Source organism: Plecotus auritus (genome assembly GCF_963455305.1).
Source record: "Plecotus auritus genome assembly, chromosome: 9".
NCBI classification, from domain to species: domain Eukaryota; kingdom Metazoa; phylum Chordata; class Mammalia; order Chiroptera; family Vespertilionidae; genus Plecotus; species Plecotus auritus.
Window position 1 is genome coordinate 39525216 of NC_137783.1, and position 14329 is coordinate 39539544.

The window sequence follows — 14329 nt, forward strand, 5'->3', positions numbered from 1 at the left end:
TCAAGGACCTTAATGAGAATGCCAAAAAATGGAAAAGGACCAGTCAGAAATTAAGCATACACTGTCTGAAATAAAGAATATACAGAAACTCAACTGTAGATCAACGTACCCCAAGAATCAAACCAAAGATCTGAAATATGAGGAAACAAAAAACACCCAACCAGAAAAACAAAAAGAAAAAATCCAAAAATATGAAGATAGTGTAAGGAGCCTCTGGGACAACTTCAAGAGTACCAACATCCGAATTTTTGGGGTGCCAGAAGAAGAGAAAGAGCAAAATATTGAAAACCTATTAAAAGAAATAATGACAGAAAACTTTCCCTACCTGGTGAAAGAAATAGACTTACAAGTTCAGGAAGCACACAGAACCCCATATAAGAGGAATCCAAAGAGGACCACACCAAGACACATCATAATTAAAATGCCAAGGGCAAAAGACAAAGAGAGAATCTTGAAAGCAGCAAGAGAAAAACGGTTAGTTACCTACAAGGGAGCACCCATACGACTGACAGCTGATTTCTCGGCAGAAACTATGCAGGCCAGAAGGGAGTGGCAAGAAATATTCAAAGTGATGAACAGCAAGAACCTACAACCAAGATTACTCTACCCAGCAAAGCTATTATTCAGAGTTGAAGGTCAGATAAAGAGCTTCACAGACAAGAAAAAGCTAAAGGAGTTCATCACCACCAAACCAGGATTACATGAAATGCTGAAGGGTGTTCTTTAAGAAGAGGAAGAAGAAGAAAAAGGTAAAGATAAAAATTATGAACAACAAAATGACATCAAATACATACCTACCAACAAGTGAATCTAAAAATCAAGTGAATAAAAAATCTGAAGAACAGAATGGACTGGTGAATATAATAGAATCAGGGACATAGAAAGGGAGTGGACTGACAATTCTCAGGGGGAAGGGGGTGTGAGGGGTTCGGGAAGAGACTGGACAAAAAGCTTACACCTATGGATGAAGACAGTGGCGGGGGGTAAGGGCATGGGGTGGGGTGGGGAATCAGGTGGAGGGGAGCTAGGGGGAAAAAAAGAGGAACACCTGTAATAATCTGAACAATAAAGATTTATTTAAAAAAAAAAGAAAGAATATGAGAAAAATAACCAAGGATAGAGTTCCAAAATCTTAATTAAAGAAGTAGCAGTAAGAGAGGAAATGGAAGGGAGGACATTATCAACAAGATGACTCAAGAACATTTCTCAGAACTGAAGCACATGAGCTTTCCAAATTAAAAGGGCATGATGAATTCTCAGCACAATGGATTGAAAGAGACTCAGACTATGGAACAGCACTGGAAGCTAGGAGACAATAGAGAAATGACTTCAAAATTCTGAAGTTGTGATTTCTAAACAAGAATTTTATGTTCAGTCAAACTATTAAGTATAAAGGCAAGACATTTTCATACTCAAAACATTTATCTCCCCAAAATAATTTCTTAGAGAATTGTATTACACCAAAATGAATAAACGAAAAAAGAGGAAGGCATAAGATACAAAACACACACACACACACACACACACACACACACAATACACAAGTCAGAGAAGATGAAGGGACTCCCCAGGATGATGGTAAAGGGAGTTCCCAGGATGACAGCTGTACATCAAGCTTAAAGTCCAGATTGGAGAGTGTGACTTGGAGGCATATGTGTCATTGTCATTTCTACCTAAAAATGACTGGGTGAGCCTTGCCCTATTCTTATCTATATGTGGCTTTCTTGGGTCATGTGCAGATGAAGTTCCATCTCTTCTGTTCCTGCTTGGGTCAGTTGAGGACACTCATTTCCCCTCACATAAGTTCTGCTTTGACCTGTTCTTGAGAGCCAGAGGTTAGCCAAGCTGAGATTAGAAACAGCAAATGCAGACAATATTCCTAACTGATATTCCGTACCTGGCCCATACTATGTCAATGTCCCAGTTGTGGTAAGATAGAGCCAGCCTATGATCCAGAATCATACTGGAAGCATCGTTCTGTAAATTCCTCTATTCCACATAACATAACTTTTGTGCAATTTATCCATGTATACATTTAGTTCTAGTTCATTTATTTTCATAGCCATATAGTATGCTATTGCTTGACTGTAACTGATTAATCTGCTCTTTTACTGTTTGGACTTTTAGGTTGTTTACTTGTTTGTTGTTATACACGACACTTCTATGAATATTTTTGCACATGTCTCCCTATGAACATTTTTGGGTGTACTTTCTGGGATAATTTCTCTTTGGTATTTACTTAGAGAGGGATTGCTGGACTATGGCATGTGAGCATAACTTAATAGATATTTCCAAAATTTCCCTAGTAATTTTTACCAATTTTACTCCCACCAGCAATGTATAAAAGTTTCTGCTGTTCTATATTCTCACAAATAGTTGGTCTTATCAGACTTATTAAAATGTGCTAATTAAATGTGTGTAAAATCTTTTCTCATTATGATTTTCATTTTCATTTACATGTGACCAATGAGGCTGAACATCTTTTAATGTTTATTAGCCATTCAGGTTCCCTGTTTTATGATTTACCTGTTCATATCTTTTGCTCATTTTTCTATTTGAGTATTCATCTTTACTTTTCTAGATGTGAGGAAGTAATTTATATATTCTGAATAATAATCCTTTGTTGATTATAGATGTTGCAAACATCTTTATCCAGAGCGTGGCCTACCTTCTCACTTTAATTATAGTGCCTTGTTTTTGGTAAACTTTAAAAAATTAAAGCATAATAAACACAAAATTTAAAGGCATAGTTCAATAAATTTTTACAAATAAATATACCTATATAAATATATGTATTTTGATGCATTTTAAAAAATGTGGTTGAATTAAAATCTTTTTCATTATAATTTGTGACTTTAAAAAAATTATTAATAACTATGGTTTATTAATTATTTTATTTTTAGAGAAAGAGAGAATATCAGTTTGTTGTTCTACTTATTTATGCATTCATTGATTGGTTCTTGTATGTGCCCTAACTTGGGATCGAAACCACAACCTTGGCATATCAGGATAATGTTCTAACCAGCTAAGCTACTCAGCCAGGTTGGTTTGTGATTTTGTGATTTATTTAAAAAATCCTTCCCTATCCTAATGTCATAAACACATTCTCTTATTTTTCTTCTAACCATTTTAAAGTTTTACTTCTTTACATTTCATGGACTTGAAATCTTTTTTTGTATACATAGTTTAAAGTAGTGACCCAGTTTGTGTTTTTTTTTTTTTTTTCATGTGGATAACTATATGTAAGCACTGTTGTTTGGCCTCCGTTATCCTCTAATCTACAAATCTACCACTTTCATGAACTGAGATTCCATATGTGTGTGGGTCTAATTCCTAGGCACCCAATGTGTTCCACAGCTTTCTATCGAGCTTTGCACCATACCCACTATCTTACTTGTTGTAACTTTATCATAAAATCTAATATTTGGTAGAGCCAAAATTGCTCCATGTTTTGTACCATCAGCTCCCAGTTGGGCATTGAAGTATGAAAGCACTCAAATGATTATGCAAACTCAGATTAGTAAGAGAGAAACTGCACCAGACTTGTGGTTGGAGGGTCTGGCCTCAGTTTTGCCTCATCTGGGTATGTGGCTTTTGGGACACATTACACTTCTGTCTGGGCTTCAGCTTTTTCATTTTTAAAACATGTAAATTTGACTGGCTCCATATTGTCCTTTCCAACTCAGAAAATCCCGAGTTCATCAGACTCATTTTATCATATTTCCAACAACTGATCCCCTGTGCCCAAAAAGAGGCAATATGCTGTGAAATTTCACCACTGGAAACAAATGTATCCAAACCCTGATTTTTTTTGTTCTTATATTTGAGAACTCAACCGGATTATCAATTTTTTCCCATTTAAAAAAGTCTTCTCTGATCTTATCAACTATCTAAAGCTCAGAAAAGAAATGACTATCATAGATTATTCATAACTTTCTCATCTGTTGTGTTCATACTTTCTAAAACTTGGTTTACATAGAGATTTTATTGGGACCATAGAGGTATCACTGGGACTATAAAAAAACCTCTTCCTCTTTCAGAATGGATTATTTTGAGTAGGGATATAAATGAAAATTAGCATGTAGTGCTTGTTATCTTGGTCAGTTTGAACTAGAACAACCACAAGAGTATTCCTGCCCTTATAAAGCAAATTAGTTTTATAGTGACATGCCATAACTAGTGTGCCTTATTTTAAGAACTATATTCATTCATTTACATTTATGAAATAAATACTTAATTGGAGGGTAGATGTAATGAATTACAGTACTGAAGTCTTAAACTTTTAAAAAGGGAACATCCTATGTTCTTCCTTTAAGTATTATTTTTTGGAAAATACTATTGGAAGTATAGAAAGATGGGTATAAAGTCAGGATTTTCTGAGTTGAAAGGATCTTAATAGAGCTAGTCAAATCTGCATGTTTTAAGATGATAAAACTAAGGTCCAGACAGAAGAAGAGTGACTTGTCCAAAAATTCAAAGTGGACCCCTTTTGTTCCAGAAAACTCTCCTAGATAGAATTGGGATTTATCTATGTATTTTCCTCATATTATTAAATTATAATGTTAAACATACATTTAAGGGCAAATACAGGTTTTCTGGAGTCTAAAATAATTCAATTTGGGAGGTTGTTTTTGTTTTTAAAGGACACAAAATTACAAATATAAAATTAAGTATAAAAGGGAATATTTATTTAGAATAGAAAACATATAACAACAAATTAGTGAAGACTTAGAGATTCCAGTCCCTTTCTTCTGAGATCTCGTTCAACAATTCACCAGAAACACATCGTAATGTTTCCAAGCACAGCCTGCCTTCCCTTCCCCGCTGAGAATACTCTACAAATCCTAGAACAGCCAGTTTTGTGGCTTCATCAGCTCCAGGGTAAAACTGCGCCTGCAAACATCATTCACATTATTTCACTAATGGTAAGAAGCAGTACAATATAGAAAATAGTCATCTCTACTTTATTTTTATGTCATAACAAGACTGAAAGCACATTTGTTATCTTATGTAGTGGAACGCATGGACTTGAGCTAAAAATAAGGATGAGGAGAAATGGTTCCTTTTATTTTTGTCTGTTACATGCTAGACTCTCTCTCGTTGTAGATGGGGAAACAGAGGCTCATAGAAGTAAAGCAAGCTGTCCAAGGAGATGTAGCTATTTGCATTCTATCACTCCAGCCTCCCACCAATGATTCCAAAAATGACTCTGTTTAAATGCTCTAGCAGGCCCCTGTGCAGAAGATGCAAAATGACAAATGAGGCCATTTCCTGGTGGTGGAGCTCAGAAGCACAAAACATTTCCCAAAGATACCAGTCTCACATCCCTTTGGAAGTTTTCTTAACAAAAATAAGAAACCACACAGCCAGTTAGAGGTAGAGTTTGGGTTATTTTCCAACATTTTAGTTTTAAATATATTACATAACTGTAGCCTGCTGTGTACCAGTGGGCACTGATTCTAATAAAGTTCCTCGGAGCTTGTGATTTTATAGTGTTTTTTTTCAGTTAGTAGAATATGGTGATGTATTCAGAACTTAAGATTTCTAGGATATAGCCAATTGAATTGATCTGAACAAGCCACTTCAATACCTGTGTGATGAAAAACACTTAATTTTAAAAGGTTGTATCTTTTACAGCTGGTAGACATGTTAAGTGCCCTAGAGCATGCTGTCTTAAAGTTGAGAGAACTAGGAGAGAAAAACCAAGATGGCAGCATAGGTATACACCTGTATGTGCTGCCTCTCACAACCACACCAAAACTACAACTAAAAGACAAAACTACTATCACCCAGAACCACGGGAAAGCTGGCTGAGTGGAAGTTCTACAACTAGAAGGAAAGAAAAAAGCGCATTGAGACTGTGTAGGAGGTGCAGAGCCGTGGGAAAGCAGAGGTACAGAGGCACAGTGTGGAGAGGGCTGGCAACTGAGGACGCGGTTGTCTTTTTCAAGCAGGAGGGAGACACAAGCTCCCGACTACTCTGAACTCCAGTTTCTGGTGAGACTCTGGGGACCTAGACTCCTATGGGGAGAAACTGGACTGTCTGTTATCGGTTCGGAAAGTGAGAGTGGCTTTCTCGCAGAGGTGCACGCAGGAATCATTGTTTACTGCGCTGGGGCGCAGGACTCAGGGACGTGGAAATGCGGAGACGCAGAGACGGATGACTGGCAGCCATCGCTGTTTGCCACGCCCTAGTGAGTCCATGAGACCCCGACCTGCACAATTTACAAACCCACCCAAACTGTGCGCAGTGGCTTTTACATATGAATGGCCTGCCCTATCGCAGCTTAACCTAACAAACTGCAGCTGGGTCAGCTCCAAAACTTCCAAACCCCAAGCAAAGAGGAGAAATCTGCACATCTTACTGTAGCTCCTGCTGGGTGGCCTCAGACAGGAGCTGACTTGCACCTCCTTGAAGATCCAGGAGGCAGTATACCTAGTGGTCAGTGTGAGATGATACCAGATTTCAACTCTTCACATCCATAAGCGACACACTCGAGAGGCAGACTCAGTGAGCACCAAAGCCCCACTGAAGCAAGTCCTGCCCCATAAGTGTGTCTCCAGCACAGCAGTTCTTCCATTATAGACACAGCTGATCCTCACAGCCAATTGGCCTGGAGGTCAATTCCTCCCAGTGTACCAACAGCAATCAAGGCTTAACTACAATAAGACTGTGCACCCAGCCCACAAAGGGGTGCACCAAGCATGTCCACCTCAGGTGATTGGGGAGGCGGAGCCACTGGGCCCTATAGGTCACCTACCACACAAAGCCATTCCATCAACACAGGGAAGCAGCCAAAATGTGGAGACAAAGAAACATGTCATGAATGAAAGAAATGGAGGAAAGCAAACTACTGGATATAGAGTTCAAAAACCACAGTTACAAGGTTACTCAAGAATCTTCTAGAAACCGCCGAGAAACTTAGTGAGACCTCCAAGGAACTTAGTGAGACCTTCAAGGATCTTAATGAGAATGCCAAAAAAATGGAAAAGGACCAGTCAGAAATTAAGTATACACTGTCTGAAATAAAGAATAATATACAGAAATCCAACAGTAGACTAGAGGACCCCGAGAATCAAACCAACGATTTGAAATATGAGGAAGCAAAAAACACCCAACCAGAAAAACAAAAAGTAAAAAGAATCCAAAATATGAAGATAGTGTAAGGAGCCTCTGGGACAACTTCAAGCGTACCAACATCCAAATTATAGGGGTGTCAGAAAGAAGAGAGAGAGCAAGATACTGAAAACCTATTTGAAGAAATAGTGACTGAAAACTTCCCCCACCTGGTGAAAGAAATAGACTTACAAGTTCAGGAAGTGCAGAGAACCCCAATCAAAAGGAATCCAAAGAGGACCACACCAAGACACACCATAATTAAAATGCCAAGGACAAAAGACAAAGAGAGAATCTTGAAAGCAGTAAGAGAAAAACAGTTAGTTACCTACAAGGGAGTACCCATATGACTGTCAGCTTATTTCTCAACAGAAACTATGCAGGCCAGAAGGGAGTGGCAAGAAATATTCAAAGTGATCAATAGCAAGAACCTACAACCAAGATTACTCTAGCCAGCAAAGCTATCATTCAGAATTGAAGGGCAGATAAAGAGCTTCACAGATAAGAAAAAGCTAAAGGAGTTCATCACCACCAAACAAGGATTATATGAAATGCTGAAGGGTATTCTTTAAGAAGAGGAAGAAGAAGAGAAAGGTAAAGATAAAAATTATGAACAACAAAGTGACAACAAATACATATCTATCAACAAGTGAATCTAAAAATCAAGTCAATAAAAAAAAAATCTGATGAACAGAATAAACTGGTGAATATAATAGAATCAGGGGCATGGAAAGGGAGTGGACTGACAATTCTTGGGGGCAAGGGGGCGTGAGGGGTGTGGGAAGAGATTGGACAAAAATCTTACACCTATGGATGAGGACAGTGGCGGGGGGTAAGGGCATTGGCGGGGTGGGGGGGGGAATCAGGTGAGGGGAGCTATGGGGGGAAAAGAGGAACATCTGTAATAATCTGAACAATAAAGATTTATTTAAAAAAAAAAAGTTGGGAGAACTAGTCTTGGTCCTGCCCCTGCTACTAATTGCTTTTCTGCAATTTGATGATTTCTCTCCTTTGGATTCAGGCTACAAAATTCTTAACCTCTTTCAAAGTAGGGTCTTTGGCTATGAAATGAACGTGTTAGACTTAGAACTCTGAAACATTCTATGATTAAAAGCAATTTTTATTACAGAGAACTGATATATAAGAATGTTTATCTCAGCATTATTCATAGGGATGGGGGGCAGTTAGAAGTAATCTAGGAAACCTACTGGAAGAATGCCTAAGTAATTTGTGTTGCATTATTACCACGAGATGTAACTTAACTATTACAGGTATCACACTAGATGTACATAGTGCAGTGCATATAGATCTATAAAAAGTATATGTAGTAAAAAAATAGGAATAATCACTTTGATGGAATAATACTAGTTATGTAAAGTGTAAATATTTATTTTTTAACACAAAATAACAGTATGCATTTTACAAAGATAAGTGGATTTTCTAATATATCAGGTGCCACAGTTGGGGCTAGTATTGGGCATGGAGATGAAGGAAGGAAGGGTATAGTGGTGGAAAAAGGGGATTTGCATGGACCAATGATTCTAGGATGCTAAAAAAGAAAAGATATGATTAACTCAACCCTGTGCACACACAAACTTCTGTAATGGTCACTTGCTCAAGAAAGAATATGTCCTTATAAGAGTCAGCACCAAAAATATTGACTGAGAATAGTATGAAATGTAAAGTAACAAATATAGGAAGTATAAACCTTATGCAAATTAAAAATTACTGATAAAATAAGGAGAGATGAATTTAAGGAAACAATCAGAAATTGTATATTAGAATCAGGTTCTCAATTCACATGTGATAATGAAAGGTTAAATGCTCTCAGTGTTGGATACTCATTCGCTTCATTGATTCTGTCATCTTTCCTTCTTTTGGCCAGATTATTTTGGCTCTACTTTCTCTGGCTTGCTTCTATAGCCAGTATTGGCTGCTTCCTCTTCCTTTGGCTGCCATCATGGCATGTATATTATTGATATTTCTTTTAAAGAAGTAAATAGTTCTTGTTTTGGCCACATATAATGTAATCTCTCTCTCTCTCTCTCTCTCTCTCTCTCTCTCTCACGCACACACAGCTACTCCTAAAATATTGAATAAAGCCAACCCTACAATCAGTGGCTTAGGAGTGAAATTTAATACAAGGGTAAAAGAGGTGGTATAAACATGACGATGTGAATAAAAATGTTCCAGGGAATGCCAAGATGTTATTTGTTCCATGAAAAAATAGATACTAGGACCAAAATTTTTCTTATTCTTCATCATAATCTCCATTCCCGTAGCCTGAATCTAAGTATTCAAATTATATTACTAAATATGATATGGTTAATATTTTATTTAGAAAAAAAGCTTCTGATGGTCATAAATCTCATTACGAGGTGAAGATTACGTTTTAAATCCCCTGCAACTTTTTCTGTGACCACAACTTAATGATTTCTCTCCTTTGGCTTGTGTTGCCTTGGTATTTAGAGATTTTGTAGGATAAGCAGATTGCAATATAGAGGTTCAAGATAATGCTATTGCTTAGAATGGAAAGAATTTTAAATATATCATTGTCTTTTTACTTACCTGTCATTAACAGGGACTGAGGAGGTTCAGGTTGATGAACTTCCTAGATACCTCATGCTTTTATTTTTAAAGGTCAAGTGTTATTATTACATTGCTATTATATTAATATTACTATTATTATATTTACACTAAATTTTTCACTTCTTGGCTTTATTTCACAGAATATGTTGGTTCTCTATCTACATTTGTTGAGGTGTTCATCATGAATAGTTTAAAGTAGTTATGCTTGCCCTGACTGGTTTGGCTCAGTGGATAGAGCGTTGGCCTGCGGACTGAAGGGTCCCAGGTTCGATTCCGGTCAAGGGCATGTACCTTGGTTGCAGGCACATCCCCAGTAGGGGGTGTGCAGGAGGCAGCTGATCGATGTTTCTCTCTCATTGATGTTTCTAACTCTCTATCCCTCTCCCTTCCTCTCTGTAAAAAAAAAATCAATAAAATATATTTTTTTAAAAAAGTAGTTATGCTTGCTATAAGGTTGTGACAGGTGCAGCAGGGTGGTGTGGTGGTGAAGCAAATGGGCCCAGGAGCTAGAGTGCCTAGGTCGAATCTTGGTTCTGCCAATTATGGATTTTGTGGACATGGGCAACCTCTGTGTACTTTATAGGGTGATTATAAGCATTAAATGAGGTAATATTTGTAGAACACTTAAAATAGTGACTGTCACATAATAAGCACTCTTTCTGTGTTTGTTAAATCAAAGTAAATATACTTCAGCAAATGTTATTGAGGGGAAATGTGAAAATGTGGATATCAAGTCAGTAGAATTATGTCTGAAATTAAGTTGTATAGTTTGAAGATCTTTCTTATGAATTATGCAGATGATCTTTAGTTCTTGGATGAGGAGACATCTATCTAAATTGCTCAGAAATCATCCTTTTTCTTCCTTTTCCAGCCATCAATTATGTTTTGAATAACTGAGTTCAACTGCTAGGTGTTCTCTAGTTATTCTGTAAGCATATTCTGCAGTAAGTATCACAGTTTTTCACTCTTTCCTCCCCATATACACAAATGCGTACATAACATAGCAATCATTCTGAGATAGCACAGAATATGTTGGGCTCAGGGGAAGAGGAATGGCTGTCATGGTAGGAAATCTCCTCTGTGCTCAGCTCTCTATGGCTAGCTGGCCAGGCACTGCATGGGCTCTGCCTCCTGGAACTGACCACCAACCACTTTCTCTGTCCACCCCCACCATGTACTTGGCCCAACTGCCTGGCCTCAGGCACGTGGACCTGCGCAACAACTCACTGGTGAGCCTGATGTAAGTGTCCTTCTGCAACTTGACACACCTGGAAAGCCTACACCTGGAGGGCAATGCCCTCAAGTTCCTTTACAGTGGTACCCTGGCAGACTTGCAAGGCCTGTTCCAAGTCAGGGTCTTCCTGGACAACAATTCCTGGGTCTGCGACTGCCACATGGCTAACATGGTGGCCTGGCTCAAGGAGACAGAGATACCGTGTTTCCCCGAAAATAAAACATCCTCCAAAAATAAGACCTACTTACAGGTTTCCTTCTGAGTGAAATATAAGGCATCCCCCCGAAAATAAGGCCCCCAGGCTCTGTCTCAGAATGAAAATTAATTTACTGTAAACTGTTTGCTAGGGCCGCCCTGACTGGCGTCTAGCAACCAGTGACGTTACGCGGAGTCCTGACGTCACTGCTGTGTGGAGGCGGAGCGGAGGTCGGAGTGAGCGGTGAGCGCGGGGCGGGAGAGAGGAGGAGACTTTCGCAGATGCGTGTAGAAGAACAGGAGGATTAGAGCGGACGGGACACGGCAAAGGTGGTGAGTGCTGGTCTGTCTCTGGTGACACTACCTGATGCTCGCGGCCGCCTTCATGATGACTGAAGGTTCTCATTCAGTGGCAGACCCTGCTCCAGCCCAGATCCAGGCCCCAGCAAGCCCAGTGACAGTTCCCAGGCAGGCCCCAGGGGGTAAATGTCTGATAAAGGGGTAGGGGGGATGTCTGGTGAAGGTGTTCAGTGGCACAGGGGTGGGGGGAGGGGGATCACTTAAAATGACACAGGAGGATCAGAGGGGGCAATCAAAATGACACAGGAGGATCAGAGGGGGCAATCAAAATGACACAGGAGGATCAGAGGGGACAATCAAAATGACACAGGAGGATCAAAAGGGGTTACTAAAATGGTAATCCCCCCTCTGATTCTCCTGTGCCATTTTGATTCCCCCCTCTGATCCCCCCTGTGTCATTTTGAGTGATCCCCCTCCCCCCACCTTGATACCCCAATTCCTTTTTTTTTTTTACCCCTAGAAATGAGCGCAAAAAGAAAAAGCTACTCCGTGGAGTACAAGAAAGGAATCGTGGAAGACTCTTGGGGCCAAAATCTTACTGCTTTCTGCAAAGAGAAGATGTTGAGTATCCGATTGGTCCGAAAATGGCGAGCAGAGTATGGTAACCTCATTGAACAAGTGGACAAGGGAAATGCTAAAAAGCGCAAGTGTGGATCAGGTCGGCAACCATTATTTTCTGAGCTGGAAGACCTGATCTGTGAATGGGTTGTTGACAGGAGAGCAAAGGCTTTGGTTGTGAATAGGGCTCAGATTCAAGAATTTGCCTTTGCAATGGCACCACAGTTTGACATAGCCCCCGAAGACTTCAAAGCATCACAACACTGGCTGGATAATTTCCTTCAGTGAAGTGAACTGTCTTTAAGAAGATCTACAACATTGTTTAGGTTGGAAGATACTCAAGTTATTAAGCGAGCACTTGCATTCAAGTCCTTTATTGATGATGCTGACTTCTCTAAATACAATCTTTCCAATATGATTGCTATGGATGAAACTGCAGTGTTTATGGGCCAATCATCTCAAACAACTATTGAACAGCGGAATGCCTCCTTAGCGTACATTCCCTCCACTGCTTATGAAAGTGCACGTGTTTCCTGTATTTTGGCAATTCGTCTGGATGGCACTAAAATCCCACCTTTAATCACTTCTAAGGGCAAGAAGGAAAAGATTGAACGTGTTTTGGGCATTTTTATTCTTGAAACTGAAAAGGCCTGGGCCACACAAGCAGTTATAAGGAAGTGGGTCGATTTAATGCTGCCGCTTGTTATGCGAGGGAGCCAAAGAGGTCTGCTAGTCTGGGATGCAGCCAGCACTCACCGCGCTAAAGACATGAAGACATTTCTTCACAAAAGAAAAATAGATCAGATAATGATTCCCGCAGGAATGACGGCCTATCTCCAGACTCTTGATATTGCAATAAACAAGCCATTCAAAGACAATTTGCACATGGAAATTAATGACTACATTGAAAATAGAATGGAGAGAAATCAGCGTGGAAACTTTGTGAAACCTAAACTGCAAGAAGTTGTGACTTGGGTGAAGAATTCATGGGAGAAAATCACTGACAGTTGCATTGCAAATGCACTGCGAGCAGGCTACCTTGACAAGAAGTACTCATTTAAAGTCAGTGCTATTGCTAAACATGAGAGATTTGGTCCACTGATTCTGAAAGAAATGGAGTCACAAGACATTCACCAGGAAATTCAGGAATTGGATTGTTATGATGATGTTCCAGAAGATGATGACATGATTGTCATTGAATAAATGAGTAAATTCTTGATACTGTAGGATTCACAGTTTGTCTGGTTTGTGTTGACAACTACCGTACTACCGTACCGTATACAGGTAATAAATTTCCTTTATTTTCATTTAACAATAAATGTGTACCATATTCTTCTTCATGGAAAAATAAGACATCCCCTGAAAATAAGACCCAGCGCGTCTTTGGGAGCAAAAATTAATATAAGACACTGTCTTATTTTCGGGGAAACAGGGTAGTGCAGGGCAAATCCAGGTTCACCTATGCATTCCCGGAAAAAAAAAATGAGGATCTGGCCCTCCTGGAATGTAACAGCGCCAACCTGGACTGTGACCCTATCCTCCCTCCAAACCTGTGGATTTCTTTTGTCTTCCTAGGTATTGTTTTCGCCTGGTAGGTGCCATTGTCCTACTAGTTTTGCATTTGAATTGTGAGGGGATAAAAAAGGTGGATGCAGCTTTGACCAGTTTGGCTCAGTGGATAGAGTGTCGGCCTGCGGACTGAAGAGTCCCAGGTTCGATTCCAGTCAAGGGCATGTAACTTGGTTGCGGGCATATCCCCAGTAGGGGGTGTGCAAGAGGCAGCTGATCGATGTTTCTCTCTCATTGATGCTTCTAAGTCTCTATTCCTCTCCCTTTCTCTCTGTAAAAAAATCAATAAAATATATTTTTAAAAAAGGTGGATGCATGACATCAGAGATGTCTGCAGGGATCACATGGAAGGGTATCATTACAGACATGAAATCAATGCAGACCTCAGTTCTAATTCGGATCTGAGAAACATTCCAGAACAGAACAAGGACAACCATACATGAGATGCAGACTTAATTAACCTTTATCCTGGCCTAGGCTTGCTCCACCTCCACCCTCCACTGTAGACACCACTGGCCTTGACTGAAAGCAGTGAAGGGAATTTGCTCCCTTGTCATGCACAGTGTCTTGGTGTGGCCTGTTAATGTAAGACAAGGAATGATTGCATAGTCTTTTACCCTCTTCCCTTTCTTGGAACTCACCATGTGTGGAAGGGTTTTTCAAATTTTAGCGTGAACATGGACTCCTGGCTGTCTGTTTCTCTTAGT